We start from the raw sequence: 5,454 nt of genomic DNA, 5'->3' as shown, positions 1-5,454 counted from the left end.
TGATATAAATACATGCTTGAAGGAAAAAAAGGAAGGAAGGAAGGGGGAGAGAGGGCACAACAATATATATCATTTCCACGCACTGGCATTATGCCTTATGGATCTAGATTATACATTTTATGGGTGTATACATGCTTGTCACTATTTTTTTTTGTATTCTTACTCCCCCCTCCCCCTGTTGTGAAGTCTTGGAATTGAATTAATTTTTCCTTTTATTGGAGCATTGTGTAGTTTCCTTGGTAATGGAGTGAGGGTGATATATTTCTGAATTCTTGAACAACCAAAAATATCCCTCTTTTGCCCTCCTTTCTGAATGTATGTTTCTGTACACAGTTCCCAGATCACAGCCCTTTTCTATAAGAAGTCTGCAAAGGAGACATTTGGTGCTAGCCTCCATTCTCTTTTTATGCAAGTACTGTTTTCTCTGTCTGAAAAACTGTATTTTCTCCATTCTCAGGCTTCAGAAATGTCAGTGATGTGCGGCGAGATATATGTCTGTTCTCATTAATTTTGCCTGGCAATTGGCGAGCACTTCCTTACAGAAAACAGTCTGTGTTTGGCTTAGGAAAGTTTTCTTATATATTTATACAAGCATTCATTTTTCTCCATCCGGTGCTTCTTCTCCCTCCAAAACTCTATTATTTACATAATAATCTCCAGGCTAGGTCCATTCTTCTCTCTTCATTCCTATTTCCTATCTCCTTGTATTTTATTCAATGTGCTCAGCTATTTTTTCCCTTTCTTCTCCCCAAATCCCAGTCAGCTCTCAGCATTGACCACTGTACTTCTCATGTCTGCTGAATCTCTCTTTTTTTAAATGTTTATTTATTTATTTATTTATTTTGAGAGACAGAGAGTGCATGAGGAGGGGAGGGACAGAGAGAGGAAGAGAGAATCCCAAGCAGGCTCTGCATTGTCAGCACAGAGCCACATGTGGGGCTCAAACCCATGAACTGTGAGATCACGACCTGAGCTGAAATCAAGAGTTGGACTCTTACCTGAGCCACCCAGATGCCTCATGTCTGGTGAATTTCTAAATCTGTAAATTGGGGCACCCAGTGGCTCAGTCAGTTGAGCGTCTGTCTCTTGATTTCAGTTTAGGTTATGATCCCAGGGTCGTGGGATCCAGCCCCACATCAGGCTCTGTGCAAAGCGTGGAGCCTGCTTGAGATTCTCTGTCTCCCTCTCTCTCTGCCCTTCACTGGCTCTTTCTGTAAAATAAAAATATATTTAAATATATTTAATGATGTAAATCAGATTTTGAACTTCTGAAAGTCTTCTGTTAGCACCAATTACATCTCCAACGTTATTTTTATTAAAATTTTCTCTGGCCTCGTCTGCTGGTTCTATTTCAACAGAAACCACCTGTTGTTAGGCAGCCTCCCTCCTGGCTTCCCACCCACTCATGGGCTGGGTGCCCTCAGTCCCGACCCAAGTCAGGCTGTTACAGCCGCTGGCGAGGGGTGAACGGGCAGGAAATGGTAAATGAGGTGGTGAATTCGTTTGACAGTGGATGGGGGACCTTGCTCTTTTTGCCCTGGGAAGACACGCACGTGGGGCAGAAGGCTTCCAGGGAGAGGGGGAGTCTCCGACGGCAGCAGCGCCGAGCAGTTCATTCCTTAGGCGGCTCATTTCACATTCCATAGTCTCCCCCAGGACCACGTGCAGCAAACACGCGGTGCCAAAAAGATCCACAGGAGTCTCTCACTTGGGCTTCTCAGACAGCCTCGGCACCTGCAGTCTGTCTCCTGAAGCCTCTTTGTGGGAGAAGCAAAGCTTTCTGCTTTCCACCAAGTGTGTCCAAGTGCGTCTCTGCACCTGTCCCCACCTGGAGACTGTCCTCAGTGCACGCCAGACTCCCTCGAGAGCGGGGGTCGGGCAGCAGCAGCCTCACGCGGGAGTTAGAAATGCAGACAATAACAAGATCCCTGTATTTTATTTATTTATTTTTTTTTAAGTTTTTTTTTAATGTTTTATTTATTTCTTAGGAGAGAGAGAGAGACAGCGTGAGCAGGGGAGGGTCAGAGAGAGAGGGAGTCACAGACTGAAACAGGCTCCAGGCTCTGAGCTGGCAGTCAGCACAGAGCCCGATGCGGGGCTCGAACCCACGAACTGTGAGATCATGACCTAAGCGAAAGTCGGACACCCAACCGACTAAGCCACCCAGGTGCCCCCCCTGTATTTTATTTCTGTGTTTGTTTTCATTTATTTATTTTAATTTATATTCAAGTTAGTGAACGTACAGTGTGGTCTTGGCTTCAGGAGTAGAACCCAGTGATTCAGCTCTTACACTTGACGCCCAGTGCTCATCCCAACAGGTGCCATCCTTACTGCCTGTCACGCACTGAACCCACCCCCACCCCCTTCAACCTTCAGTTTGTTCTCTGTATTTAAGAGTCTCTTATGGTTCGCCTTCCTCTCCGTTTTTATCTTATTTTCCCTTCCCTTCCCCTATGTTCATCTGTCGTGTTTCTCAAATTCGACATGTGAGTGAAATCATATGATGCCTGCCTTTCTCTGACTGCCTTATTTCGCTGAGCAGGATACATTCCAGTTCCATCCACGTTGTTGTAGATGGCAAGACTTCATTCCATTTTATCGCCGAGGAGTATTCCATTGTATACGTGTAAACAATACGAAAGGCTTCAAGAATTTGCGTGTCATCCTTGCACGGGGGCCAAGTTGATCTCTGTATCATTCCAGTTTTAGTATACGTGCTGCCGGAGTGAGCACAATCTTCTGTATTTTATTTTATTTTTATTTTTTTTAACATTTTTAAATGTTTTTTACTTATTTCTGAGAGAGAGAGAGAGAGAGAGAGCATGAGCAGGGGAGGGTCAGAGAGAGAGGGAGACACAGAAGCTGAAACAGTCTCCAGGCTCTGAGTTGGCTGTCAGCACAGAGTCTGACGCGGGGCTCGAACCCACAAACTGTGAGATCATGACCTGGGCTGAAGTCGGACGCTTAACAGACTGAGCCACCCAGGCGCCCCAATCTTCTGTATTTTAAAGCATTAAAAAATGATGCCCCAGCCATGGACACCTGCTGGAACATCACACTTTTCTAGATTGTTGGGTGGTCCTCGTGAGGAGGTGGGAGATTGGAGGGTCTGGAAATGTACACTTAACCTGCCATTTTCTCAAAATCCCTTTCTTTCAGGTTTTCAGGAGTGTTTTTAGATGTTTGTAACAATCTGGTTTTCAATTCATAGAGTTGCTGACGTTTAGAAAGATCTGGAAGAGAATCAGTTTCCATCATCTGATTTTATACACAAAGTCCAGAGGGGCTCCAAAGCTTCATACATGCTGTAGAGCGAATCAGCGGCCCGGCAAAGGGAAGAATTCAGATCCCTTCCTTTCTAGACCCCTGTTTTCTTTCCCCATTTCACTGCCCAGATCTTCCTGGGCGGTAATTTTTATTGTTGTTCTATCAACATATGAATATGATCTTCAAATATTGCCAGGACAAACCTAAACCAGAACCAAGTCAAGATGACAAAAACCACCACCACCACCAAAGACAAAAAAGGAAAAAAGGAAAGAAAGGGAGAGAGTGGGGAAGAAAAAATCCAGTAAATGAAATATCAAGCCACACTTTCAAAAGTCTAATAAAATCAGATTGCTTTAGTTTTCTCTCAGTCATGATCTTGCAGTATTTGGTAAAAAGAAACAGAGAAAGAAAATCTCTGATGCACAGAGATCTGTTTTTAATTTGTTTTAATTTGTTTTTCATCTGTTTTAATTGCCTCGGCGAGTAGCCTGCCACAGGGACAGAACTGGCTTCCAGCACGCTGGTGCTGAGCACAGACATTGAGCACAAGCCACTGAGAAGGGCATGTGAGAGGGACACAGGCCGGAGGCGGGGTGTGGACGGGGGGCATAAAGAGGAGGGGCGATGTGAGCGGGAGGAACAGGTAGAATATGAGGAATTACTTGACCTGGTGAACATCTGATTGAACTAACAATGCAGCTGTTAGTAGGGTACAGAGGACATTCACTAATGAGTGTTTTTCTTGTTAAAAACTTAATATATAAACAGAACATCCTGGAATAGACACCCCCCACAATTATTTGGGTGCAGCTCTGAAGTCTTGCTTTATCTGTACCTTTTGTGGTCCCTGCTTGTGATGATTTCATGCTGTCATTTGCCACTATGTTTAAGATTAAGACTAATAACACTAGAAAATGAAATACCAGTAAGGTACTTACTATTTTCTCCTGCTCAATAACTTCAAGCTCTTTTATACCCTGTGTCCCAGGTTCAGTCCCTGGGATATGCTCTTTGGAGAAACACAGCAAAAGGATTTAAGATGATTCGTTTTTACCAGTGACGATAACATTATACTGACTCTTGAGAAATGGAAAGTGCAACATTTTATTGTTTTATTTTTATTTTTACTTTTATTTTAGAGACAGAGTCTGTGAACACAGAAGAGGGACAGAGGGATGAAAAAGAATCTTAAGCAAGCTCATGGGGCTTGATGCCACGACCCTGGGATTGTGACCTGAGCCAAAATCAAGAGTCGGCCTCTCAACCGATGAGCCACCCAGGTGCCCTGGGAAGTGCAACATATTAAATTGAAATAATAAATGACACAAATTTGGGCAAGGAGTGAAGAACCCAAGAAACATAGTCATAGTCATTGGTGGAGAAGCAGGTCATCGCCAAGCATAGCCATTTTCAAAATATCTCATGTCACACCAGGTTGCTTTAACAACTTGTTAGTCAGGTGGCCAGATGGACACCAGTGAGAGAGGTTCTTTGGGAAAGGTGATTCTCTGGTATTTAGACTCAGACAGATGGGTGCCTCCAAAGCAGCTCAGCTCCCACGCCAAATCAACAGAGAAATTAGCATAGATCTGACTTGCTACATCAGTGATCTTCCATAGTGATTCTTTTTTCTTTCAAAATGTTGCTTAAATTTCACCTCTTTCATGAAATCTTTCCAGGATAATATCTTTTGGCATATCATCATTCAACGTTTATTCCTTTTAAGTGTTTGAGACATGCATGGACACCCACACAGTTCTCTGCTACCCAGCTTGGCAGAAAATAAGATACCGGTGAATCAGCTCAGGGATGCAGATCCACTATGCTTAAACATATGTAAATTAGCAAATCCCGCAGTTAGAAAAGAAGGTACATGTAATACCAAATTAATTTTAATATCAATCATTGGCATAAAGCTTTGTAGCAATTTACCCCATTGAAATCATAATAAGAACCACGAAGGCCAATCCAGGCACAGCATTCATCTGGAAACGTCTGTGGGGGCTGTGAGGCATAGTACAGGCCCAGGTGAGCATCCCTGACATTCCTACCTGATAGCATCACTGCTGACGGGCTGAGATCAACCCAAACCATTGGTTCAACATCTAAAAATAGATCAATATAATATTTCATATTAGTAGAAAATAGGATAAAAACCACAGGATCATCTCAATAGACTTAAAA

At 43.3% G+C, this 5,454-nt stretch overlaps 1 non-coding gene across 1 annotated transcript; it reads right to left on the bottom strand.

Annotated features, from left to right (window-relative positions):
- Window positions 1–2,629: 2,629 nt before the first annotated feature.
- Window positions 2,630–2,733, bottom strand: LOC144239454 (U6 spliceosomal RNA). Its single transcript, XR_013337435.1, has one exon. It is a non-coding gene; the product is annotated as a U6 spliceosomal RNA (small nuclear RNA).
- Between the last annotated feature and the right edge of the window lie 2,721 nt (window positions 2,734–5,454).

The sequence above is a fragment of the Crocuta crocuta genome, unplaced genomic scaffold, assembly GCF_008692635.1.
Source record: "Crocuta crocuta isolate KB4526 unplaced genomic scaffold, BGI_CrCroc_1.0 scaffold140, whole genome shotgun sequence".
In the NCBI taxonomy this organism is placed as follows: domain Eukaryota; kingdom Metazoa; phylum Chordata; class Mammalia; order Carnivora; family Hyaenidae; genus Crocuta; species Crocuta crocuta.
The sequence above is the reverse complement of the archived record's forward strand: the minus strand, read 5'-3'. Positions and strand labels throughout refer to the sequence as shown.